Source organism: Anas platyrhynchos, chromosome 24, assembly GCF_047663525.1.
Source record: "Anas platyrhynchos isolate ZD024472 breed Pekin duck chromosome 24, IASCAAS_PekinDuck_T2T, whole genome shotgun sequence".
Classification (NCBI taxonomy): domain Eukaryota; kingdom Metazoa; phylum Chordata; class Aves; order Anseriformes; family Anatidae; genus Anas; species Anas platyrhynchos.
The window spans coordinates 5,999,194-6,026,956 of NC_092610.1; the positions used below are offsets into that span (position 1 = coordinate 5,999,194).

General features: G+C 47.8%; 1 protein-coding gene across 14 annotated transcripts in view; it reads left to right on the forward strand.

Annotated features, from left to right (window-relative positions):
* HIVEP3 (HIVEP zinc finger 3) overlaps positions 1–27,763 on the forward strand; it is a 305,019-nt gene that overhangs the window by 164,522 nt on the left and 112,734 nt on the right. For 12 of the 14 annotated variants that reach the window (XM_013095706.5, XM_038167234.2, XM_013095702.5 and 9 more), the window contains one exon: positions 1,334–1,413. The gene's annotated coding sequence lies outside the window, so the exon portion shown is untranslated. Of the gene's footprint in view, positions 1–1,333; positions 1,414–25,023; positions 25,191–27,763 lie in introns of those variants that run through there. The other 2 variants (XM_027444040.3, XM_027444045.3) reach the window with 1 other exon arrangement.

Below are 27,763 nucleotides of genomic sequence, written 5' to 3' on the forward strand. Positions count from 1 at the left end.
GGGTATCTTGCTGAATTTGAACAATTTTGTTTTGCAAGACAGCAGCAAGATGAAGATATATATATTTTTTCTCTCTCTCTTTTTTTTTTTCTTTGTCTGGCATTATTAAGTAGGGTGTTTTTGTTTCACCAGTGCCTTTAGCTTTTTGGTCACAATAATATAATGTATTCTGACTGTCCATATTCAGCCCTGTCCTGCCATGGCATTTGTGTCTGTGTGTGCTTTTGCAACAGCATTGTACAGAGCTTTCTGTGCATCTGCATGCGTGTGCCAACACGTTTTCAGGAGAAGCCACTAATAAGGATGCAGATTTAAAATTATTTAATCTAATTGCTGGCAGCAGAAGGCATGGTGAGGAAGATGTTATGAAGAATTGCTGGATGGGCTAACAGCGTTAGCCCCATTAAATCCTCGGAGTATGAACTGTCTTTGGATATTTCCTCCTGCACAACAAGAAAAATGAATTTAATCAGACAGTAGGGCTAAGTTATTTTTTAGGCCTGTAATAAGAGATAAAGAAAAATAAGAGTATCTAAAGAGCAATAAGATTAACTTATTCTTTAGTTCTGTTTTAAGCCAAAACTCAGATTAGTGATTATATATTTTTTTCCTGAGCATCTTCCCATAACCTGCTGTGATTTTTGGATTCCTATTCAGGCTTAGCCCTGCTGGCCCTGGGGTTAGAGGGCAACCAGGGTTCCCGACCATGCCGAGAGCCACTTGCCCTGTCACACGGCTGTGGGTCTGTGCCCACCTGCGTGGTCCAGCTCTGATGGGGTCAGGATGGGGTCTGGTTCCCATTCGGGGTCTTTGGTTTCAGAAGAGCTGCAAAGTCCATCACCTGCTGGCCCCCTGCGCCTTCTCTTTGTACCTTTGGAAATGCGTAGTTTCGTGTGTAAAAAAAAAAAATAAAAAAATCCCTGCAGTGGTATTCTTCAAAAACTATTTCAGATGAAACATTTATGAGCCCGGCTGCACAAGCAGCAGCTCTGCTCTGACCGTGAAGGGCAATGGTGAGCAAGTGAGGAGGGGGTCAGCCTGCTTTGCTGCAGCCCCACTCGGAAATGTGCCTCTCCAGAGAAGTTTTCTTGAGGAGAACAAAATGAGGGGCAGCAAAATGAAAAATGCCACCAAAGAGGAGTCCAAAATGGGGACAGAAGGGTTGGAGGAAAGGAGCAAAAGGGTGAGTAGGGAAAAGCCCTAATGTCTCTGTGGGAACAAGTAGAATAACATATGGGTTGCTGTCATAGTTGGAGTGGATGTGTGGCCTGTGGCATGAATGTTTTATTTCAGCTCACCACGTTACATCAAGGTCTCCTGTGTTTCTCCCCAGGCTTCCTCTCCCAGGTCACCGCAGGAACACCTGAGCCTCCCCGAAGCTTCGGAGATGAACCTGTAGCAGCTGGCCAGCAGGTAGGAGGCTCAGCCACGGCTTCGGTGCCTGCTTCTGTGGTTTGGGAAGCATGGGGAGACCTCAGGGTCTGCAGCCATCTGCTGCAGGGCCCATCGCTGTGGTGTTTGGGGGTTTCAGCTGTCTGCAGGGCTTTCTGCTGGTTTTATGCCCCTTTGATCTGATGCGCTTGCTGGAATTTGTAATTGCAAGAGGAGATGTCCAGTGACTGATCATTCAAAAGGATGTTCTGAGTGGCAAGGACTGATCCATGCTTTCAGTCCCTTTTTATGTATTTATTTCTGTTTACTGTGTGTCATTGGTCTTGCTTGGAGCTGCCCAGCCAGCCAAAACACCCTGTGCTCCTGCACGGGTGCTTGCTGGAACTGCCTGATCCCAGGAGATGCGGAGGTCACCTCTCCTGCTCCCTGCTGCTGTGGTTTTCTTTCTGGCTCTTTAACCAGCAACTTCCTAATATAAAATATTTAGAAGTAGAGGCTGCTGTTTTTTTGTTTTTATTTTTTGCTGCTGGCTTTTTTTTTTTTTGTTGTCTTTCTTTTTTAGCTGAGAACATGACCACCATCAGGTGCCCAAATCCTGTCTTCCCTTACCTGCTCTCCCTTGCAGCTGCACCTTGCAACTTTCATCAAGTTTCTTCACTTATGGATAAAGATATGCTCTTCTTAGGGCTGCTGTTTGCCTGACTTTAGGGAAGTTTGTGGAAAGAAAATGTGCCTCGTGGAGCTCTTACAAAACCCTCCAGGAGATGCTAAGCTGCTGGCATAGACACTGCCCACCAGCATGTTCATGGTGGCACAACGCAGGGCTTGGGCATGTGTACTGCGAGGGTGTTAAGGGCTGAAAGTCACTGGGCTGATGTGAGAGGGATGGACACAGCAAGAGGAGAATGGTGGGAGGATGCTGCCATGTGGCATAGCCACATCTTTGGTCCCAATGGCCAACACTAATAAGGGGACAGATTTTGCCCCTCTGGGAGCAGAAGGTAGCCTCACTCCAGTGAGAGCTCAGAGCTCCTCCACCAGAAAAATACTTCTTGTTCCACAGCTGTTATAGCTCATTATCTCACTGACCTTTAATTTTGCAAGTGTTTTCTTCAACTTGGTCCAGCTTCTGACCTCTATTCCTAGAGGCAGCAGGATAATATATTCATCTGCTGTGCTGTCTAGCCGCTTTGCATCCCTCCCTCCACCCCTCTGTCTCTGGTCTTTTTGGCAATCTGTCATTTTTTACTTTTGGTATGGGTCCAGGAGCTGAGTAAAAAGTACTTGGGCAGCTGGAGCAAGAAACAATGGGTTTTAAATATGGTTTAATGTGTTTGTAAACAAGTGCACTTCATCAGGGTCCCTGCCCAATGCACTGACAGCAGGCAAAACTGATGAGACTCTTCTGAGGTCAGAATTAATTACACTGCATAAAGTGGTGCAAAATGGGCAACGAGGCAATAGGAAGTATCTCCTGTCCCACTGTCCACATCTGTCCATGGTGCCATACTCATCGCTGTGGTCACTGAGCACCTGAGATTGCTCTTCTCTTAGCTGTGTCAGTGAAGATGGGCAAAGATTGCTAGAAGTGCTGGCAGGATCGTGTTGGCTTTGAGGAGACTCCATGGAGTGTCCGTGGGGATGTCACACTTGTTGGAAATCATCTATCAGGGAAGACCAGTGCAGAGAATAATTTGACTATCTTGTCAAAATATCTCAAATTCCTTCAAATATCCACAACTTGTTCCTGGTGAAAAAAAAAAAAAAAAAAATACCTTTATATATATCTAGATTATTGGATAAAGTAATCCTTTGCTGCAGATGACTTGAAGAGGGAAGCAAACTTAGGAACGTAGGGAGGGGGCAAAAGATTTGTAGTTGATGCCGACGGACTGATGAAACCAGCTATCCCATTAGCCCAAACTCACCAATTTTGAAGCCTAAAGACTCAATTTACAGCCAGGGGAATTCTGCTCCATGGCTCAGGGCTGTGCTCCTGGTGCTTAGCGGAGCAGGGCTGGCTTCGTGATACACAGGGACACAACCAGTCACACTGCAGGAGTTTTTCTCATGGGGAAGTGAAGGAGGAGAAAACCCAAAGTGCTTTAAAACCAACCCCTCTGCCGTGCTGCGGCTCAGCTCCCCAGCCCCTGGCTGCTCGGGGATGGATGCAGCCGCTCTCTGAGCTCCTCTGTGGGCAACAGCGTAATTGCAGAAATTGGCACGGTGGCTTGGAACGAGATCTAATTAATTAATTCAAGACATGCTGGGATTCAATTTTATTAAACCTTGGAGTCAGAGTAGACGGGATGAAATGTAAGCAAAGCTTGGGAAAGGAGGGGTATGTGCAATGCGCGCTGCGCTGCCGCCAGCGTGCCCTTCACCGGCAGGCTTCCGAGGGCACGCTCGGGATGTACGAGTACATACCCACAGAGACATCCAGCAGCAGCCTGCTCCTGGGGGTTTTGCTCCAGCCAGGGCTATCAGGGAGGCTCTGCTTCCCTTATCCACTTCTATTTGCGTGTGCAAGGTGTCTGCCCCATCCCTACGTCCTGCTCCCCAGCAGAATCCAGGAGTGATGAAGAGGCTTCTTTTGCCTCTCCCCTGCTTCTGTGCTGATGAATGTGGCGTGCTGCATCCAGACCTGCCTGTTATTTCATAATAAGGGATATCGGCTCTGGATTTACTGCCTGTAAAATGATTTGGTGTCTTCTGGAATGGAAATTCAATACAGTCGTTGCTCACACAGTCACATCTTGAGGCTTACTCTGCTCCCAGAAGCTCAGGCATGTATGTGCTGGCACGGCTTTCCGCTGCTGGACTTTGCAGGAAAAAGTCTTTTTTTTGTTTTGTTTTGATGGGTAAACCAGTGCATATGTGGGGCTTATGCAAACCCATCAGCTCTTTAACAAGAGCTGCAGCAAAGGACCCAGCTGTTTTAGGGATGTTGTTTTGCCTGCCGCGTCTACAGCATCCCACACGAGCTGGCTTTCCTCTTGACAGTTTCAGGAATATACTTACTACTAATTTTAGGCCTCTCTCCAAGGTGGATATATCTTTGGGGTTAGGGCACAATGAATGCCCTATTCATAAAACTACAAACACTGTAAAAAGAAGAGAGAGAAAAAAAGCGTGTCCCACCCTAAAACGTTTCTGATCTCCAAACAGCTATAATTTTGGCTTGCTCAGAGGACAAGCTGAGGTAGTGTTCATTTTAACAGCCAGGAAAGGGCTGTCTGTTTATATTTAGGGCCTTGTAGAGTTGCGCAGTGTGTGCAGGTGGCACATTAAAACGTGTGGATGATTTCTTACCAGGATAAGGTTTTGTTTTTACTGGATTGCCTTTAATTTTGTATGAAGGCTGAGCAAGCACCAAAAATTTAGTTGTAATGCTTTCTGGGGTTAAATTTTGTTGCTTCTGGAGCGTTGTTTTGAGCTTAAACCTGGTGATTTCCTCCCTCCCATGAACCTTCCTATGTGGCTCTTCCCAGAACTTACATATTTAGGAACAAGTTGGCATCTCCTGCCACCTGTAGTCTGTAGGGCACTGGTAACCATCATCTACTTCTTACTGGGCGAGTACCACACCACCGCACCAAAACAAGGGGGAAGGATAGAGAGCATCTTGAGTATCTCCCAGATCGAGGTGGGCAGTGATCTTGGATGCAGTCAGCTTGGGTGTTTGCAGCTCTGACCTGCACCTCCACGTGGGCTGCGGCTGGGAAACCCTTTGTTACTTACCTGATTTTGAACACGTAGAAAGAGCCACGATCACTGCAAAACACGCAAGATAGTAAGAAATGCCTTACCAGAAGACACAAACAACTTAGCTCTGCCTTTTCTAAAAATGAGAAATATATGAAATCAAAGGATAGGTTCATTAATTTGGGGGAGATTTGCTTGATGGGCAAACTTCTTAAACGTGATTGAGAAGGCTGCTTAAACAAGCCTGAACTGCAGATCTTCTTCTCATTGGCCCATGTTCAGGAGTTGGGTCCTTTCCAACTCGGGATATTTTATCATTCTATAATTCTAAGGCTGTGTCTCCTGTCCCCAGCCTTGCTGATTATCCAACAGGCTCAAGAAGCTGCGAGAATCCATTCATTGCTTGCCTGGAGCTGTCTTGGTTTCAGTGACTTTTGCTTGGCACATGCTGAAGGGGAGAACATATGCAAAACAGGGACACGTGCCTTTGGGTCACGGCTTCTGGCATTTGGCTTGTTGCTGCTTGTCCCCCAGTCCTTCAAAGTCCTGCTCCAGATGCATGAGAGACAGCTCTCCAGCGCAGCCGAGGCTGCTTCTGCACCCCCAACCAGTGCATTATTATTCTCTGAAGAAGCAGAAATATTAAAAAATAAAAAATACCAAACTTGCATCTGAAAAAAAAACAAAAAAAAAGGAAAAAAAAAAAAAAGCACAACACAGCAACTCTCTTGCTGGTGTCTGGGAGTTGAAGCCTCGTCCAGCCACACATCATTCTTCTGCCACCCTTCAGAAACCACTCACTGGCTACTAATCCAGCTCTGATAACAAGTAATGCCTTTCTCATGGAGAATCCAGATGCTTAGCTGGTGTTTGTAAAGCCTACCAAGATCCCAGGGCTGAGGAGGCCTGTACAAAGCAGAGGACAGCTATTAATGTGACTTCTCTTGGTCTTCTGGAGCATGCCCAGGCTCTGAGACTTGTTCTTGGACCCCAAATTAGAAAGCTGATGGTTGTTCGTTCAGTGTTACAGAAGGGCCTGTTGGGCTGAGCCGAAACGCTGGGCAGCTGTGAGCAACCGGGGTTTGAGGCGGACACAAGAGATGGATGGGGCTCAGTGCAGAGAAAAGATATTAAACTTTAATTGGAGCTACCTGTGCCATACCGTGGCACAATATGGGCTTGGGAGATGGGGTAGAAAAGAGTGAAACTCAGGTTCTGTTTGCACTGAAATATTTCTGTGCATGTTTGGGCACTTTGCTGTGGTAACCAAAGGGCCTATTTTTAGCACCTTTCCCAAGACTCTCTTTACTACACTGGGTTGCTTGGGAAGCTTTTGTACAAAGTTGTCCCAGGGGTTTGCAAGTTAAAATGAATGTTAATTCAGAAAGATTCAAAAAGATTATATTCTTTAAAATATATCAGATTCTGTGGGAGATCTTCCTGGCTGTGTGTCCTGCTCAGACTTCGTGCTGGTTATCTCCCAGATCCTGAATTCCAGCCGTTAGGCACTTCCATGGCTGGGAAGGAGTGGAAAGGGTCTTCTTTTATTTGGCCAGGTCCTGACTACAGCCCGAAACCAATGATATTGTAATGGCAACTCATTCTAACAGTTAGACAGAGTAATCCCCAAATCAATTTTAGCATTTTTCAGCACAGTATTTTTGGTCCTCAGCCAGCAAAGTGCACCTGAGTCCTGTCTAGCAGAGATCAGGGAGGAGAACAAGCCCTCATGTTTTGTTGTACGTTTGTTTATGACTCTAAGGTGAGACTTTTACCCTATCTTGTTCATTTACATTCCTTCTAGTTTTAGTGGACAAACAAACGGAGGGGTTTTTGTGTACTCCAGTTTTCAAGTGGAAGGTATATAGAAAATTCAGGTTGAAACATGTCTTTCTTAGGAAAGTGTTTTTATGCTCCATAAGGCATATATCCAAAAGAACAGAAGCAATCCTATTCAAAGAAGCCACAAACAGTATAAATAGGAAAAAGCAACCTTCTTTTTCCAATGTCATTCTTCATACCTTGTTGTCTTTCACGCATAGCCATGTAAATACACAATATTTGAAAAAATAACAACTGCAACGGCACTTTATCCACAGCACAATCATGAATACATTGTGTTCTGTGATATGTTCTTATTCTGTCAGATTGTTACTGAAGCTTCTCCACAAAATGTTTCCATGTGTATTTTAACAAGACCGTTCTCCATCTATACACAGATTTGTGTAAGAACAATTTTCACTTGCTCAGAAGCTCCACACACCATCAGATTCAGGAGAAAAGGTATCCTTACGTATATGTTGGTAACATGCAGGTGATCAGACAAGATTGACAGGGGAACTGGGAGAGTTTGTCCTAATGGAAGCCCAGGATTGGCACACAAATTTTGAGTGCGTTTCAATATTTGAGCCTCTTGAAGAAAGGAAACAGCACAGCTTTTAAAATTATCTGTGAGCACCGGGTCATCTTCAGTCAACATGAACAATGTTCTGTTAAGCGTACGGATGACGGATTTGCTTCCATATGATGCATCAAGTACGTGTGTTGAAATAATATGGGCATTAGAGAGTGAAAATCCCAAAGTGGAAAATGATGCATTGCTGTTGATGTTTGTAACATGGGAGCTCTTGACTGTCAAGGATTTTTACTTTTAACAAGATATTTCACGACTATGCATCGTCATCTTGAGTCACGTTTCAAATATATTCTCTGACATATGGCTGCTATGTAGCCATAGGAGCAAATATAATATTTGTTTATTCTTTATTCTTATGTTATTTAGATGAAAAAATATATTTTATCACAAACAAGGAGTTAGTATTTTTAATATTTTGTGTTTCCTTTAATCCTTTGTGACCACATTTATGTGTTTAATTCTGGAATACAAAGCAACTTATAAACTCAAGAAGATACTTGAGTTTTAAGAGTGATGTTTACCAGCTCAATTTCATGTTGACACAGATATACAAAATACCCTTATTTTTCCTTTATTGATTTCTTATTTGCTCTCTTATCGTTACACCAAAGAAACAAAACTAAGTAGGTGAGTAAACAGCTAATTCCAGCAGTGAGGTGGGTCGGTTCATTTTCTTATTTGGTCTGGGTACAGGATGAACAGGCAGTATCTTGACTGTAAATATTAAAAACTGTAGGTTAGCGTGGACCTCACTATGAACAAGTAGCACTTGGAAGAGCTAACCTGAAACTCGTGCACATACCTGATCTTCATCACTGTTAGATCCAGTCAGCATATCGAGGTGTTGGGAAAGTTCATGAGAAAACGTGGGTGCCACAGCATGGGGTAGAGGTTGGCATGAACCCCCCCCCCCGCCCTCTTCTTCTGTCCCTTTGCAAAGAGCACAGGCAGGATTAAAGCAATTGCATGCGTATTAGCCAGGTCACATAAAGGGGAAACCTTACCTGAAACCTGTTAGACCTGGCAGTCCTGGTAGGACAGCGTGGTTTATATTACAGCAGCCTGCAGGCAGTAGCATTTTGTCATCTGTTTGTTGTAAAAGCAAGAGAGCCAAAATGAAGTACTTATCTAAAGAAAGTCAGGGTATAAATTCATATATTCTTCCCCAAACCATTCAGAGAGCATCACTGAGATGGGTATGGAACAAGAGACATTCTGAGCTTTGGTGGCACTAGCAGAGATGGATCTGAAGGATTTCTGTAACTCAGTGCAACATCTGGGAAGGTGACTCGCTTGGAGGATGTGTGGCAGTCGCTCCATACCCAATGCACAAAAATTCGGTCAACTCAATAAACATCCCGTTAAGGGTACACAGTAAGGTACATTGGTCTTGTTATTTAACCTGCTCTGCAAATGCAAGAGCACGTGGCCTCTAACGAGATTAAGTGTTACATTTAAAAACACTAAGCCTGTTAACGCAGTGCATAATTAGGCCCTGGAATTCATTGCCAAGGAAAATCTTGGAGTGGACCTTAATAACATTTTAAAAACCAGACAGACACAGCTAATATTAATAAAACGACTCATAGATCCGTTTGGTGAGAGCTACAGAAAAGTAAGGCTGATTAAGAAATACAGCCTCACGTGTTGGAGTGTCAAACAGTGCCTGCCTAGCGAGCAGGCTTTTTTTTTTTTTTCATTTTGTGCTAATTATTATGGTCTGTTCTGCACCTGCCTGTGAAGTGCTGGCACCTGCAGCATGGGGAGATGTCTGCAGAGGGGTCCATGGGCAGGTCCCACAGCTCTGGCCGTGGGATCCGGGAGCTGCTCAGATAAGCAGAGGTCGGCTGAGGCACTTCTGAGAGCACTTGGGCCGTTTCAGGTCACCGTGGCTGTTAGCAGCGTGAAGAAAGGTGTTGAGCCTCCAGTGCTGCAGGGTGGTTTTGCAGTAGGTCCTCTGTAAGCAGCCCAGCCTGGGACTCAGGGCATCGCTGCCTCCCTGAGCTTCAGCTGGTTTGCTTTTGAGTTTTTAAAGAAAAGCTGGAGGAGGGAGCAGTCCAATGAAACCGCCTGTGAACAACCTCAGAGTATTCCTGGGCTTTCACAGCCCCACTTTATGCTAGAATTAACCCAAACACTAAGAAGAAACATGGGATGAACTTCTAGCAAATGGGTGTCCTGCAGTCCGGCTCTGTGTCCAGGCAGAGCTTTACTCCTTGATTCCTTTCTTACCTAATCAGCTTTGTGCCTGTGTAAATCCATGTGGCGATGTGCAGTGAGCTGCTGATGGCTGCTGTTGTGACAGTTCACGATCTGGTGTACATTAAGGTTTAATGCTCTTCGAGGTCATACACGGCTGGGTCCCACCCTGCGCTGCATAAGGACAGGAGCTGTGTTTCGCGGGGAAGCAGATGATGCTGCGGGCAGAGCCCGAGGCCCCTGGGTCCACACAGCACCTTCTCGTAAGGTGGTGCTGGTGTTTTTTTGTGAGCCGGAGTGGGACAGCCTTGAGACATAATGGACCCAACTTGTACTTCTTGGCTCTGATCTCAAGGTTTTCTATGTCTGGTCCATGCCAGCCTCTCCTGGCTCCAGCAGTGGAAGGATGAAGGCTTGTGAAGGCAGGGCAGCACTCACATGGCGAGCGCAGCACCGTGGGTATCGCAGTACCGAGATGGACGTGTGGGGCCAGGTTTTTTCAGTGTCCATGCCAGGTGCTTCATGGTGCTCAGACCACCCGGTCTGGCAGCTTGTACCAACAAAGCCCTGCGGCCAGGAAGCTGTGGGGCACCGTGGGGTCATACCGCAGTCCTGGGCACCCTGCTGTGGGTGACCCCGCTTGTGCTGGGAGCTGGACCTGGTGGTCCCCAAGGTCTCTTCTCACCTGAACCATGCAGTGAGCCTGTGAGAACATACCCTTCGGGCCTGGGCACAAAGGGCAAGGCAGGGATTAAAAACAACAGTCCTGTTCTCACTGAACTGACCCTGCTGCTGCTGAGCGTCCCCTGGATGAGGAGCTGGGGGTGTCTGCTCCATGCACGTTTGCTGGGACATGGGACAGGGATGAGGAGCACCAAGCTGTAGCCCCTTCCCAGCTTGCAGAAGGCACTCCGGGGTGGCAGAGCCTTTGCTTTCCATCTGCTGCTTTCCTTCACTGCCCTGGGGACTGCGTGTTTGATTTCCCTTGTCTCTCATTCCTCTGGGCTTGGCTCTGCTGAGGTATCCCACTGGTTGCTGCTGTCTTGGATGATAAACCATGAAAGGGCATTGCATGAGCAGCAGTGAGCAGAAACCTGAGAGGTGTCTGGCTCTCCCTTTCTATCAATGCGGCCCCTGGGAGGTGATGTGCACATTTACCAGCTGGAGAAAAGGAAGTTTTCAGGCTAACCATCTCTTCTCAACCTTTCCTTTGAAGTTTACACTGCTTCCCATAATCTATGCTCAAAAGAGGGGTGCAGGGGTCAGGGAGCCACAAACTCAAGCTGCTGGTCCCAGGTCTCTGGGCTCTTTGAGACCCAGCCCTCTGCAAGGGATGCCTGAGGAAGCCTGCTTCATGCTCATTCCTCCTCCTCTTCCTCCCTGGCTGGGGCAGTCATGGGAATGGCAGGAGTCCAGCAAGCCCTTACACACTGCAGCTCTTTGCACTTTGTCACGGGAAAGTATGTAAGGACATCCTTAAAGTTAATTATGTGTTTCAGCACCCTCCCTATAAGTAGGCATGTTTTTTCAATCGGGGACCCGAAGTAGGAGGCGAGAAGAGACGGGCCAGGAACCTCACTGATTTCATCCTGCAGGTTTGAAGTTGATTTTATGCCAAAACATCATTAATTCCTGCCATCTCCGAAATTAAGCCTCTGCTGTCTGTGCTTGATGCTGTGATATGTAGGTCTGCCTGCGTAGCTCTATTAGCTCAATTTACCTTTCTCTTCCACGACAGTTTTAAGCACTAATTGACCAGAATTCAAACCAGCTTTCTCTCCTGGTAATGTGGTTCATTGCTTATAATTGACCTGCTTTTCTGGCAGGGAAGAGAGCTGTACCAGCCAGCATATACTGTGTGACCGTAGCCTGTAATTACTTAGATTCAAGCCCTGGAAGGAAAATTTTAGGAGGAAAAAAATTTTATTTTTTTTTTTATTTTCATTTCTCTGCTGAAATGAAAGTGTAAAATAATATATATATAAAGAAAAAAAATCCAAGCTAGTCATTTAAACATGTAAGCACAGTCGGGGAAGGAAGCTTAGCACTGCTGGTAGCAGAACAGAGCTTTTGGGGGCAGTGGTGGTGGTGGTATGGATCTCCTGGATGGACAACGAAGTTATCAGTCTCTCACTCTCTCAGGCCTGTTTGGTTACACTTCAGGATGGAGGTGGGAAATACATGCATGGACAATGTGGATCCCTCCAGTAGGTGAGCTTAGACTTGCAGAGCATCCCAGAGCTGGGCCTGGGTCCCCAGTCTCACCAACTGCTGGTGCTGGCTCGTAGGAGCCCCACTCCCGTCTCTGGCACACACTCACAGCTCTGGCAGCCCACTTGTCCTGCTGTGTCACCCAGAGGGACACAACACACACCGCTTTGTCCCAGGACCTCCCCTGCTCACCTACCGATCCCACCTGGCATTTGCTAGTGGTAGCATCCCACCCCTGCTCCCAGCTGCACTCAGACCCTGTGCACACATACATGTGGCAAAGGAGTTCCTCCCCCAGGAAAATTGTTATAAACAGTTTAATGAGCAGATAGGACAGACCGCACTCATCATGTGCAGGGCATGGCTGGAGCAGCGTACTGACCAGCACTGTTTGCACAGGGATGGCCCTTTTTATCTCCTTATCCCTTTATTTTCCCACGTGTTCCTCCCCAAACCACCTTGATCCCTCCCTTCCCCAGCTTTGGGTCCTTCCCTAAACACCCTGCTGTGAGCCTTGTGCAATCCCCAGGTGTGCTTCCCCTGCAGCCACCATGGGGCCCATCCCCGCCCCAGTCCGTAATGAGCTCCAGTTGACTCATCTCATGGGTCATGGGCCTCATCATCACCGTGGGTTTCACACCTGGACTCTGGGGCTGAGGCTCTCCTGGGACAACCCTGGGAGGAGCTGGGCAGGGTGTCCCTTCCTCTGAGTCCCTAATTTGGGTCCCCACCTGCTGTTGTGCCCCGTGCTTCTCTGGCCTTGTGAAGATGGCTCAGGGAGGGGCTGAGGGCTGCCGGGATGGGGCTGGGAGTCGGGCAGGGCATTATTTGGGTCCCTCACATGCCAGGGGATCTCTGTGCTCCTCTGTGGTTGTCCAGCAGAGATTTTTATCACAAAACCTGACAGCCCACAGAGCTGGCCAAGACGGTCACCACCATACCCTGCCACCACTCTGCATGGCAATCCCCACTGAAGTGTGATGTCTCCTGTCTGTCCCAGAAATTAGGAGGTGTATAAAGGAAACAGCAATCCCCAGTCCAAGATAACATCATAAAACTCATCCTGGTATCAATATTGGGAAGAAGTTGACTGCTCCTCAGCAGTTCTAATATTGGAGAGCAGCTCCTGTGCTTCGTGCTGAATTTTGGGGCTGCCTGTACCTAGTGCGTGGAGTTTGAGCGGATGCCTTCCCTTCATCAAGATGTAGGTTAGGTGTAAGCAAAGCATCCAGCTCCCAGTTTCTGAGCTCTCCCATTTCCGAGCACATGTGGGTGCCCAAATGAAAGCATGCAGCAATATTTTAGGTCCCACGTTGCTCCTAGTCAAGTTTAGGCATCTGCAAGGCTAGGCAGTTTGGAGCATGGCATTTCTGGATTGCCCTCCTGAATGTGCACAACACATCAGCTGCCAAAGCCAGGCAAAAATGCCAAAGCAGATGTAGAAACATCTGGACATGACCTAAAGCTCAAAGATTTTCTATATTGTCTGCTGATACCCAGCACAGAGCTTTGGCTGATCTCCAGAAGAAGTCCCTTTCTGTTCTCCTGCCCTGGAGGTAAGCAATAACATAACTTCTGCCACATAGCCATGAGGGAGAGAAGAAAATTGAGGGAGTGGGAAACATACCTCGCTGTTTAAATTAACCTCTCTGGGATTCTTTTCAGAAGATAGGAAAAATGACAATCTGATTTACAACAGGCCTTTTCTGCCTTGAAATTCACTGTGTGCCTGTCCTGTCTCCCTACATCTAGAAATAAATCATCAAGCACTTCAGAAACGCTCTCATAGAAATGTACCCTTTTATTTGGCCACCATATGTGCCTGACAGCTCAAACACGCGTTTTTAGGCAGTGCTGCTTCTCCGTGTTTCTTCTCCAGACCCCCTGAGTTCGAAGCATTGATTTTGCATTTAGGCTTTGTGATTTTTTTTTTTTCCTTTTGGTTGAAGTCTCTAGGAGGCTGCGGAAGGGGACTGCAGCATAATGCATGTTTCGGGGAGTTATAATGGGAAACTTAACAAGGGTGAGCAGAAGAGTTTTAAAAGCGTCATTCTCCAAAATTAGCAGGATGTGCACAGACTGACAAGCCCTAAGTTCACACAAGCTGGTGTAGCAGCAAATTGTTGAAGCATCAGCCAGCAGCTGTGTGGGACAAGGCTCACTCCATTTCTGCCCAGGGCATGGAAGCTCAGATGCTGAAAACGCTTTTCTCTCTTTCCACTTCACACACACATACAAAAGAAAAAAAAAAAAAAAAAACAACAAAAAAAGCCTAAACTAAACCAAAAGCATCAAGGTTTGCTTCTGGACTGTCTCTTCTGTCACATGAAGTAAGGAGAACAAAGAGAGGGGACTACCAAGTGTTTATTTTCTCTTTCCTCAACTTATAAAATTAATTGGCAAAATTTATACCTTTGGCACAATGCTGCACTGAAGAATGAACTTTAAGAAAACAAACAAACAAAAAACCTTAAAAGTATTAATAAAATAGTAATTATTTAAAAAGTTATCACCATGGTGCCCATTTTGAAAGTTTGCATTTTTATACGAGAAGGTGTACAGGCTGTGAATGCTGCAGGACCAGTGTGTGCTGCTTATGTTATAGCCCAGTTAATCTGGACACGGAAGGACACATTTTGGCTTTCAGTGCCATTCTCTAGATTCCCAGAAATCTGTGTTTTCATCTCCTAGACCATTGAACATCATCTTTTGCACTGATAAATCCCCAAATCATCAATATGGCCAATTCAAGTTGCTTGTGTGACCCTGAATGCAGGAAAAAGAACATAGAAATGTAGAACAGCAGAAAAAAAAATAAAAATCAGAGGGTAATACCTTCTCATGCACTGGAAGTTTATCAATGGCTGTCCTGGTGGTTGTGCAAATGCCCTTAATCCTTAATGAGATGTGTGGCCACCTGGTTTATAGGAAAGCCAGACTAAACAACAACAACAAAAAACCAAACCAAAACAACAACAACAAAAACTACAAAGAAATTAAGGTTGCATTAAGTCAGATGAGATCTTGCCTGTGGACTGTTTACTTCAAAGGTGTCCAATCTAAGTTTGGAAGGATGTCAGCCAACTCTACCCTAAATTGGGAATGGCCCCACCACTCCCTGGTGCTGCACGGGAGCTGTTGCCCAGTGGGAAGAAGCAGCTCCCACCAACCAACTGGCTTCATCTGAGTGCCAGTACATTACCCAGAGGGGCTTACTGGAGGCTGAACTTCACCTGAAAATGTTCCAGCCCCAGTGAGGTTGTAGCCACATAGGCAGGTATGGGCTTGACTGATGCAAAAGGTTATGTGGCCACATGGGGACGTGTCGGCTGATTGCTGGCTGCACGTAGACTTCCAAGTGACCCCAGAGTTTTGCAGTTATTTTCCTCTGTGCAAGCTGTTTGCTGCTCTGGCATTTTATGATGCTCGTGCAGTTTGATTGACCTAAGAGACCCGTCCTCCAGGTCCCTTGCTACATCCTCTTGGGGTGCAGGGGGCATGGGACTGGATGGCCCTTGACTTGACCAAGAATAGCAGCTCAGGTTCTGGCTAATCTGAAGCCACAAACACAGCAATGACAATTTTATGATTTCCTGCATTGGTTTAGGGAGTTCGGGTATTTTGGATATCTTCATTTCATGTTTGCTTCAATTTATTTTCATACGTGACCTGAAGTCTTAATATCCTAAGTTTATAAATTTGAAGTTACCATATCTTATTTGTAAGGGTCTTTTTGATGAAAACTGTCTAAACTGCATGTATTTTTTGTACAGAGTTCATTAGTGAATGATATGCCACTGAATATATGAATAATACATAATAAGCACGGTGCGGGTAGTCAGGTGACACTTCTAATGGTTTGATGAAGTGTGAAATAATGCACACTCATGCACACACATACATCCTGTTAAGAGCACGCTTCTGGAGTTTCGGGGCAGTGCAAAAAGCAGGGCTGGGACTCTCTCATCTCTCTCCAGTTGAGGAGTCATCCACACTCCCTTTGCAGTCAGTAAAGAGAAAAAAAAAAAAAAATGTTCCAGGGCATGATTCACCTGCTACTTTAGATGTGTATCTTGCAATGAAGTGAATCAACTCTAGGACTTCCTCCATAAAAGGAGGTGTGGAGATATTTACTTTGCAGAAATCTGAAGATGAGTGAGAAAAATTCCAGCCAGCAAGCTTACTGCAGAAGAGAGACTTTAATATATTTTTATTAGCAATAGGTTAGGGGCCTGTGCTGCCAAAAATAGCAGATTGGGAAAAGGTGTGCAGGGTTAAAACCCCCCACATTTTTGTCTCTGTTGTAAAGGCTTCCTTTGTGCTATGCAGCAGCACACAAAGATGCCAACCAAAGCAGCCGGGGCGCTTCTCGATCCCAAGTGTCTGAACTAAAGGGTGGCCACAACATTTTTAATGAGCAGTGGCATCTGAACAAGGAGAGCAGCTGCCATACTCTGCTGCTCCTGCCCTTTCATTTCGGTCACTGGTGAACGCATGGCCACAGTAAATAAGAGAGCTGCAATTCCTTGTCTTGTAACAGCCCTGCTTCAGAGATGGATTGAGTAGCTGATGTGGCCCAGGCGACCACATTGGTGTGGTACAATAGTCCTTCATCACTTTGCTTAATTATGTTTTGCTAGTGCAGTCTACATTTAATATTTGGTGAATTTTAACTTTGCAAAAAGTATTTCAGAGCCAATGTTACTCTACTGGGAGGTCACTTATGGCAGAAACAAGATTGCCACAGAAACTGCTTTTGCACCAGTTCTAGTGTTGTATTCAGTAGGTACAGATTTCTTTACTTAAAGGACAAATGCTGTAAATTTGGAGAAGCTGTGCTGTGTGCATTTTCTTATACATCAAAGAGCTAAATTCCTTGCTTTACAAATGAAAAAAAAAAAAATCAATCAAAATCCTAACTATAAAGTTATGGTTGTTGCCTAAATGATGCTTTTTTATTCCCTTTTTTGGTGTTGCAAGGCTGCTGCCTGCCCTCCCTTGAGCCTCCACCAAAAGCTGCTGAATGTTAGCAGCCAAATGCTCCCCCCAAGTCCTGTTGTATTTAGCCACAGATGCAAAACTTATGATGTTTTCCTACTGAAATTTGTTAAAAGGACACAGTCCACCAATAAAACTATTTTGGTTTCCTATTGCTAATTCTGACTTGAAAGAGGGAATATGAGCTGACAAATTGTTGCTAGTTTCTGTAGCGAGAGGCAGAAATGAGGTAATGCAATTAATGCAATTAATACAAGGAGCAACAGAAGCTTCTAGTAGAGGTTCAGTCATGGTAAATAATTATTCAAAGAAAAATTACTGAAATTACTGATGCATTATTGTCTGGGTTCACTGTATATGGCTATTTGGGGAGTTTTGCTCCAAACACACACTGTTGATATTGCTGTGTTAAGAGCAGTTTCTAACTGCTGCTGGATAGGCTGGGTTTGGAGGAACTGAATGGCAAGTTCATAGAATCACAGAATGGCTCGGGTTGGAAGGGACCTGAAAGCCCATCTTGTTCCAGCCCCCTGCCACGGGGGGGCTGCCACGAAGATGTTAAATAGTGCTGGTCCCAGAACTGACCCCTGAGGGACACCGCTCATCACTGATCCCCCCTGGACATGGAGTCCTTGTGTGTTTATCCTTGGGTCCCAGCAGAGGAAGCAGTTTTAGGGAATGCTTTAATGTTTTGTTTTTAGAAGAAGATGAGAGCTGTCATTGTCCAGCTCCATCCGGTCCTTGCACTCATCCATCTCATGATGTAGGACCATTTAGGACTGCACTTCATGATTAATCCATTTTTTTCTGTAATGAGGATGTATTATTCAGTGTTTCTTGTGTCACTGTATTACCTCTTTCTGGACAAGTCCCCAGTCACGTGCATCACAACCTGTCCTGCCTGAGCACCACTGAGAACCTGGGGCCAAATTCAGTCTCAGAATTACTCCATTGAAATTAATGGGCAAAGAATCAGAAAATCCTTCCTCTGTACCCGTCTTCTTAGAAATAATATTGAAAGAGCACCTATCCAAAGGTCTGGGTGCCTAGAGGAAGTTGGTAAAAGTACCCTGACCCAACCTGCCAGCTCCCCAGGAGCAAACGCAACGCCCTGCACCGAGCTGACCGCCCCCCAGTGCCCGGCTGGCCCCCCGCTCACACCCCGGTGTGATGGGTCGGGCTGGGCAGTGTGAGGTGAGAGCTGGCTGCTCCAGGAGCAGTGTGCCAGTGAGTGCCAAAGGTCCGGGATGGAGCACGCTGCTGCTGCTGCTTCTGCCTCAGGACAGCAGGATGCTGCCCTGGAAGGGTGGCAGAAGCAGCTGGCTATCGCTTTGCGTGGGTTTTTCCTCTAAATGCAGGTGATGGCAGCATTTGGGTTCATCTCAGCCATAAGAGTACCAGTGCAGAGGAAGTGCAATGCAGCAGTGATCTGCTGAGGTGCACCAAGGCGTGCAGGCTGCAGCAGCGAAGCGGGGTATCCACGTGTGAGCGTGGCTGTGTTGGGATGTGCGGCTTAAATCCTGGAGCTCATCCAGAAACCCAGCCCCCATTGCTCTCCCTGCGCGTAACATTCAAATAAAGTGGCTTGCCCAGCACCGTGTGTGCTTCCCAGGGGCTCAAACAGCCCATGCAGCACTGGCTTCACTCTTCTGGGACACCCTGGGGCAGGTCGCCTTGGCTGGGGGACGCTGCTTTGGTGTGGCCAGGGAGGGAGGATGGAGCAAAACCACCTTTGGGTGTTCCTTATTTCTCCCTTGCACTGGAGTAAATGGAAAGTGAATGGATTGACAGTGGTGGAAGGCCAACCCCTGTTTCCTTTTACTTTCCCTAGGGTGTGTGCTATTTATTTTTTCTCTCTTATCTTCCCTGCCCCTTGAGGATTTCCTATATACTTTTGTTAGTTCTTAAATTCTTTTGCTTAGTTTCCTGTTTGGTGCTCGGAAGCCACATCTCACTGCTCGCCCTCGGGGTGGTGTGTGGGGCGTTGCACTTTAGGGGAATTCCACTGAGGCCAGGACACTGCCGTCCCTGCTGGGGGATTCATGGCAAAGGCATCCCTGGCCATACAGCACTTAAGGTAAAACGAATCTAAGCAGGATGTTTGGATGGGTCAGCTGTTGACTTCACAGTCAGAAATGATTGTGTTGCCTTGGAAAATGTCAAGATCAGAATTAGGGAGAAAGAGGTTTTAGCCAGCATTACTGAAATTTTAGATACCAGCTATCTTTTGTCTAAAAAGCTGACAGATACTTGCAGACTATATACATATGGAGCTGCCAAAAAGGAGGTGGCCTGGGGATCAGTGGCTGATTTTACAGCCAGGCATTTAGGAAATTTGAGACGAGCAATTGCTGATGGGACTTGGGAACTTTTCTAGGTGGAACTCAAAAGACCGTAACCAGTAGACAGTACGATGGCGATTTGTGACCATTTAATTTCCGTTCTTAAAAGCAAACCAACCCTTCTATTTTTGCAATATTTTCAGGAGGGAAAATGGCTTCTGTGTATACAGTATAATCCAAACTATATGTTAAAAATGCTTATTTAATTTTCAAATTAATGCTTGTTATGTATAGGCACACATTCTGCAAGATGTGGACCCGCTCTGTAATACCTTGTTTCACAGGTATTGATGTGGTTGTCGGGGTGTTTACTGTATATTGGTCTATGTCAGTGGTTTCCAACCTTTTTTTGATTTGTAAATCTTACATTTTTACAGTGGGGTGCAGTCATTTGCATAGCAAATTTAAGCTTCCAAACACGGGATTTGCTTTTCTTAGTGACAACTCACAAAAACCTTAGAAGTTGCCTCCGGATCCCCAGGGCTCCCCAGGCATGCTGGAAATAACTGGACTAAAATTAACAGGAAGAAAGGAAAAGAAAAAGAGTGCTTGAAAGTAGCTGCATCCCTTCCCCCAGTGCAAACACAACAGGGTTTACACGGACAAGCTCTGGAGATGGTATCTCCTGTCCCCAGTTACTTTGCAAAACTGGGTTAGGCAAGTGGGAAGATGCTCAAATGCATGTGCAAAAATAAATAAACGAATAAATAAAATAATGGGTAAGATGTACCTCTAAGCCACGCATGTAGTTTATTCTAGCAACAAAATAAGCCCTGCTTGGAGGCTGTTTGATCCCTACAGGTAGTGCTGGTCCCAGCCTGCACCAAAGCAAGGGGCAGGCTGAGCTGTATCCGCGGTAATCCCAGCACACGGGTACATGGCAGGGACGCGCCTCCCTCTGTGCCACCAGCAGAAGCTGGCAGAAACGGCTGCGAGGCAGGAAGCTCGTCAGCCTGGCTATTTCACTCATTAATTCCTGCTATGCCAAAATGCAGCAGCCTCCCTCCCTGAGCGCGTTTTGCCGCGGCGGAGTGCGTGTGTTCGCTCGGATTACTCATAGTTGGCTGCGATTTCTATTCGCGACATATTGTTTGACAAATGTCAATTCTGAAGAAAAATAATTTAAATTATTTCTTCGAGACAAAGTTTCAGATTTAACATTGAGCAGATGCTCTGTCTAAAATTAGCATAATGATTCCTCATGCCTGCTACTTACCAGGACATGTGTCTTTAATGTAAGTGTTGGAATAATAATGAAAATTCGCAGTGATTTTTTGGATAATTGTAGATTCTCCCGCATGCTTTTGAAATGTTTAATGAGCACAGGGACCTTTGGAGTTGGGGAAAGCTGTTATTCCCATTCTGCAGATGTGGAAAGTGAGACGCAGAGCTCCTGCAGTGCCTGAGGTCCGGAGCGACGCCAGGACCGAGATGTACGGGGGGGGGGACAGCCTGGGGTCACTGCCCTGCAGTGGGCACGTGGCTCCCGACTGCTGCGGTGAGCGTTGGGCCGGGATGTGAGCTCCTGGGGTTCGGCTGTTGTAAATGCACGTGCCTTGGGAGAGGTGCCTGGTGGGATTTCCAAAAGTAGGGGAGTTTTCCAAAAGCTGGGCTTGCTGGCGGTGCTGGCTGAGGGGCTACGAGCCTGCGGCTTCTGAAGATCTTGTTTCACTTTTAGGGATTTACAGTTCACATTGTAAAAGGTTGTTAAATATGTCTGAAAAAGTTACGTTAGATTCATAGGTTTCTGCTGCCACAAGTTTCCCAAAGGAGGATGACATGGAAACTATTCCCAATGCCCTCTTCAGTCAGGAGTGTGATTGCTCGTTGTTGGACAGAAGAGCTTTAAACAAACAACCAAACAACCTTTGACAGTCCCCAGACAGTTTCCCAGATGGGAAGACTTCACCACAGAAAGGTGAAGTGACTGGGAGGATTAATATGAAGAACCCAGGTTCCCACGCTGCAGTTAAAACACTTTTTTGGGGGGGGAACCGCCTTTCCCACTCCATTACCCCAACAGCAGCTCCAGCAACTGTAAATATGGAAGAGCTGAAAGCACTGACCCAGCTTTCAGCTCCTGTTAAGGTAATTTAGCTGCAGGAAGGAGAGGGATGAGTTAGGGACGTGCGAGTGGCTGAAGGGCGCAGGGTGCTCCAGGGACCACAGCGCCAGGAGCTCCCGTGCTGCAGCAGCGAAGGTGGAAAAACCAGTAACGCTCCAAAAAAAAAGAGAGGGAAATGGTTTCAAAGAGGCCTTTTCAGGCAGTGGGTAATTTTTACCTACACCAGGCCCCAGTGAGGTGAGCAGGGGTGGCTGAAGGATGGGGAGGCAGCAAAACCAGTCTAAACACCCAGGGAAGGAAAAGAGTCTGACCTTTAAGTGCGAGGTGAGATGTGGTTGTTTTGGCCGTGCTCGACCTGAGGACAGTCTCTTGCCTGAGTAAATGCTGGCTTCGAACAAAGGATTTCCACAAAACTGCCCACCGTGGCCTAGGCTTAACCCTGCACGGTCCTGGCCCTGCAGTGGGGAGAGGAGCCCCAGGGGAACCCTTCCCTTCCTTTTCCCATTTAAGCAAAACCGCGCTTTTCCACCTAAGAAAAGCCACCGCCACGGGCAAACACCTTTGCGCTAATTGCATTGAATAGCCACGTTTGTACTGGGCAGGGGAAAAATACCTTGACCTTTTAGATGCTGGGGCATGGAGAACAACCTCCACAAGCAGCAAGAGGGAGTTTGGGAGCTTGATGTGAGAGGCAGGTGCAAATGTGCTGGTTAAAAATAATAAACAGAACAAAAAAAAAATCCACAGCGTTTTCTTTTGAGGAAAATCTTCAATGTGCCTGTGTTCAGTGCTGTGCGGTGCACTTTAAAAGCAGCATCAGCACCTCACTACTATTTCCATGGATCCTGGGGCTGTCTTCCAAGGAAAGAGGGTTTGTTACGGACGAGGTGCTGGAACTATCGCAGTCATGCTGGGTGCCCCTCACCCCTTTGGACTGGGAGGGGATGTTTCAGTAAGTGCTTCTCAGAGCCTGTTCTCAGTTTGTCCCCACGTGCAAAGAAAGGAAGGATAATTCTGCGTGCGTTGGGAGGAGGTGATCTGTCTGGCCTAGTCAAATCATTACTATCATGAGGTTTCAGCTGGAATCATGTGCTTACACAGAAACTGAGATAAAACCTTTTTTTTTTTAATTCTTTTTTTTTTATTTTCCCCCCCTCACTCAAGCATGGAGTACATAAGAGGCGCATCTTAAATAAGTAAATAAGTAAGATAAGTAAATAATAAGAGTAAATAAGAAAGCATCTTTGATGCTTTTGCTTGTGCAAAAAAGTCCTCGTGCTCCTGTCCATGTTCCTGTGAGCTTTATTTCATTCATTACACGACTGCCCAAACACTAAAGCTCAACTGGATGAAGAAAGGGGATGCTTGGCCATACCCAGGCCCTTCTATTGCCACAGTCAGTGCCCTCAGTCCCCCTGATTAGACTGGTTTGCATTTAAGTGACAAACTTCAGTTTTCAGCCCAACAAAGTTGAGTCAGCCAGGGCCGGGACAGGGCTGTGGGTGCGATGTGCTCAGTGTGGCTGGGGGAGCAGCCTCGTCCTTGTCACTGCAGGCTGAAAGTGCTAATTCCAGTGTTTGTCAAATGAGCCTGCAGAGTGGAGGCTGCTCCACGTGCACTCGTTAAGAGTCCTTGTGGGGTCCCTTAGTGTGTCCACTGCCTGCACCTGCACAATTCAATGCAACTGCACCTACTTATGGCAAAGTGACTGGCTGAGAAAGAGCGGGGACACCATGACAGCATGGGAGCAAAATTAAATAAGACTGCAAAGCATTCCTGCGTCACACTGTGATTCTCACTTCTGTCCAGAAGGTGAGAAGCCGCATTGGGTGTGAAACTGGACTACCAAGACAACAACAAGCCCATAGAAAGTACATGTATTATATAGTATTTTCTTGTTTTTAGCATCAAAAGCACTTGGTGGAGGCAGTTAACAGGGAGATGGGCTGCGGCTGGTTGGAGACTGGCCAGATGGGTGTTTCGGTAGTGGGTTTCCAATCATTAATTCTTCTGAAAAGCAACATGCTGTTTGCTGAGCAAAATGACAACACTGTTCATGTTCACCCCGAAAAGCACATCCTGCTAGGTTTCTGCCAGAATAATTCTTTCCATTGTAGAGACCTCACAGCGTCGTTATTTCATCCTTAGATGACTTTTTTTTGGCTCAACTCTGACTTTGTGAAGTCTGGAGTCAGATAGGAACATAGGTTTGGCACCAGTTGTGGGGGGTTTTGTTTTTTTTTAAGCTAATTATATATATATATTTGTGTAGTATATTTGTATATATATATTTGTATATGTATATTTGTGCATTTTGTGTATATATATATACATTCGTGTATATATATCTCTTTGTGTCGCCTGCATCAGAAAAGGAAGGCTCAGATGCAGGTTTGCTACTTTTGCCAGCTCTACCACTGCTGCTTTCACCGTAGCGCTTTACCAGATACACTATCAAGTGGCAAAGCAAGCGTATTGAGCATATACTGATGAACTGAGCAAAATAATGAACCTTGGTAAGAGCTCCCATTTTTCTCAGTAAACCCCTCTCTGTAGAGGTATTTCTAATGACCAGAGGAAGCACAAAACATTTTGCTGAATATATGCACGTGTATTTTAGATGTAAACAGCCTGGCATGCGAAGCTACTTGTCCTCCTCCAACCCCCCCAGCCTCAGGACCCGGCGCTGTCGTGCTCTGTCCCGGGAGATCGTCGCCGGGATCTCCCCGGGAGCGGGGGCAGCCCCCCCGGGGGCGCTTTTCGCATCCCCCCGTGGAAGCGGGACCCGCCTGGCTGCCGGTGGTGTCCGCCTGCGGCTGTGCCAAGGAGCGCTTTGCCTCCCCCTCCCAGCCCAAGGGCTCAGTTTGTGGCGGACAGGGATTAATTAAAACCGAAGAAAAAAAAAAAAAAAAAAAAAAAAAAAGGGGGAAAGGAAAAAGGGAAAGCAGCGTGCATGGGGGCAGCACACCGGGCACTTGGATGCTGCGGGGTCCCGCTGTGGCCGTGGAGGCTGGGTGCTGCTCGGTGAGCTCCGAGCGCTTTCCCCTTCTCCGGGAAGCCCCGGGCTGCCCCCGGCACGGCCCCGCGTGGGCAGCCCCGCGTGGGCAGCTCGCTGGGGCCTCCCGGAGGGTGCTCGCGGGGTCCCTCCGGGATAACGCCCCCGGGCTGGCCGTGGCCGTGACCCCACCGTCCTCCCCCTCCGAGCCGCAGCCCGGGGGAAGGAAGGGCAGCCGGCGTGCTCGGCTCGCTCTCGGTTTCCCCGGGCATAGGGGACGAGGAGGAGGGTGTGCAGGGGATGGAGGCATAGGGATGGGAGGATGAAGGGATGGGGATGGAGGGATGGAGGGGCCGGCACTGCGCTCTCCGCCTCCCCGGTGCACAACCGGGCTCCCCCGGCGGCGAGAAGCCTCTTTTGTGATGGAAAAGCTCTGGGCTGTGCGGGAGGGCCGCTTCCTGCCCGGGCTCCAGCCCGGCTGCGTTTTTGCCCCCGCGTGGGCGGCCGAGCAGCCGGCAGGGAGCCGCGGCCGGGGCTAGCAGCGCCCGGAGCAGCGGCCGCAGGCTCGGAGGGGCTGAAGGATTCCCTTGTCTGCTCCGAAAGCCGCAGCAGCCGCTTGACAACAGGAAACAATGTGTAGTGAATGGAAAAAAAAAAAAAAAAAAAAAAAAAAAGAAAGAAAAAAAAAAAAAAGGGGGTGGCGCTGCCCGACCAACTTCCCTTTACATCACTGCCCAAATAAGGAGCTTTAAACTAACCTTTTCTATCGCAGCCCGGCAGAAGATCCCCCTGGAGCCCCGGGGTCCCTTCCTCGCCCCGGGCAGAGCCATGGCAGAGCCGCGGCTGCAGGGCGGGGACAGCGCGCAGGTAACCGAGCCGGGCGCTCCCTTCCATGCCGAGCGGGGGGGCTGCAACCTCTCCCTCCAGCCTAGTTTCTTTTAATATATATATATATATATTTATTTTATTTATTTATTTATTTTCTCGGAGCAGCGCCGAGAGGGGAGGCTGGAAGGGGGCAGAGCAGCCGGGAGGGGGGCGGAATGGAGAGCGCTCGGGACCGGCCGGGCACGGCGCGGTGCCGAGGTCACGGCGGGGAGGGACCGGGCGCTGTCCCCCCCTCTTCCCTCCCCCCTCCCCAGCACGGCCACCTCGTGTCCTTCGAGCCGCCACCAGCCCGCCCGGCTGCCTTGCACCGGCACCGGGCTCTTAATTGGCGGCCACCCCTAATTAAGCTCCGGTGCGAGCCGCGCACTCGCGCTGCTGGCAGCACGCGGTGGGGGGGAGCGGGGTGTCCGGCTGTCTGTCTGGCTGGTTGTCTGGCTGGTTGTCTGGGACGGATTTCCTCCTTATCACTCGCACAGGAAAAGCAGCGGGGAGCGGCGGGGCTGCTCCCGGGCGGTGCGGGACGGCTGCGGGGTGTCCCTCGGGAGCCCCCCTGCAGGCGGGGGGACCCCGCAGCCCGCTGCGCGCAGAGGGCCGGGACCCGGCGCTGCCCCTTTGGTTTTTTTTCTTCCTCTTCTGCGTTTCTCTTTGGCCGATGAGCACCTGCACCTCGGCTGAAAATGAGACGGCTTTAAAAATGCATTAAAGCTGAGTAAATGAGTGCTAACGATTTAAGCTTCTTAAGCCTCCTCGATGGAAATTAATAACGCTTTGGATGCACCCAGAGGTGTGATCAGAAATGCAGACGTGCGCTGAGCTGCTCTATGCAAATGTGTGGATTGTTATTCCGGAAAAAGGCACCGTGCATTATTATTATGATTATTTTTTTCATCGTTCTTTAGCTAATTGGCTGGCTGTCGTGAAAGCGCTTGGCACTTTTACCCAGTTACACTCTGGCGAGTGGAAATGGCTGGGGCAGCTGACATGGTGATTTATGGTGTGAGCAATACAATCCAAACCCTGCTCTGCTAGAGGATAACCTGTAGCTTATAGGCTTTTAGTTTCCCTGGTGTTGAAAGATTGTTAGTGTCAGTGTGCAGAGCCAGGTTTAACCTTCGGTGTCTGGATGCCCGATAGCCCCTTCACCATCCCTCCTGTCTCCTGCTTTACTGGGCTTCCCCGGTGAGTTGTTTGTGCTTGTTGGGGCTGTCATGTTTTTTTCACAGCATCAGTGCTTCTGAAACTTTGTAGTCTGATTCTCATAGGAAAAAACATGTAGGGTGATGTTAGAGTGTGTATTCACAGTAAGAAAAGGTGGGATTTGTGTGGGATGTTTGGTTCCCAGTTGGCTCACAGGCTCCCAAGCCCGCTACAGCAATCCCCATTGCCCCCATCCCTTCCCCCAGCCCTCCTCGACAGCCTTAGCAGACAGTTCCACTGCAGGGCTCCTGGAAAGCAGTTTTCTTTCATCCCTAGAGAGGCATCCTTCAATGAATGATGGAGAGATTCTGTTGTAGGAGGTGGCTGGGGGTTGATTTGTGCTGTCCTGTCTTGCTTCTGAGAAGAAAAGTCTTCTCCTTCCAAGGCTTGCAGTCTGGCTTCTGAGTCCGGTGAAGAATCCACTGCAGTCCTTGCTAAGAAAAGGCCAAGCAAAATCTCCAGAGGACTTGCGTGAAGAGTGCATCAAAGAAAAAAATCTTCCAGAAGATACTGGTTAATTAATGAAAGTGTTACTGCCAAGCTGCTTGCAGCACTCCAGGCTTTGTGTCCTCAGGGACGCATTCAGCACCTGCAGAGGTTCTCTGTGTCCCTTAGGGAAAGTCTCTGAGGAGCCCTCTCCTCTCCTGGGGAAGCTCTTGCAGTGTAAAAGAAGGGGACTTATTCACTTTGACCGATCATTTTAACCCTAAACCACAATGGGCACATGTAATTTCCCTGTGAGGACTTCAGGCTCTGCTCGTTTTGTTTTCCCGTCCAAGCAAAACCCCATTCTCACAGCCCGGCGGGGCCAGCAAACCCTGCAATGTTTGCAGTTGGCTCTCAAAAAATATCCGGCGGCCGTCAGGAGAACAGGGCAGTGTTCGCTTCGCGTGGTTTGCAATGAGCACGATCGGATGCGGGGGACTCCGAAGGGGATCCAGTGGGGTGAGTCCCCTGGGAAACAGATTTGAAAATAATATTTATTCTGAAGTTAACTATGAAAGTGCTGTTGATTTGAACCTTTCCTGAGCTGTGGGGATCGCTGCCATGGCTTGGTTTAGCAGGATAGCATGTCCTGGCCAGGGAAATTGCCGTGGCTGACCCGCCTGTAGGGTGGCAGGGTGCCACCGAGGGGCTCCAGGGAACTCCCTGCCCCTCATCACTGCCCGAGTCCCCTGGCCATGTTGGGTGGCTCCTTCTGCGTTAGAGAAGCTGGCCTCGCTCTGGCTTCCTCCGTCTCCCCTCATCGCCGAAGTTCCTGCTGACTCTGAGCTCTGCCGTCATAACTTCTGGCCACATTTGGCTGCACATGTTGAATGCAAAAAGTGTTTCAGCAGACTCGCCGTTTCTACAGC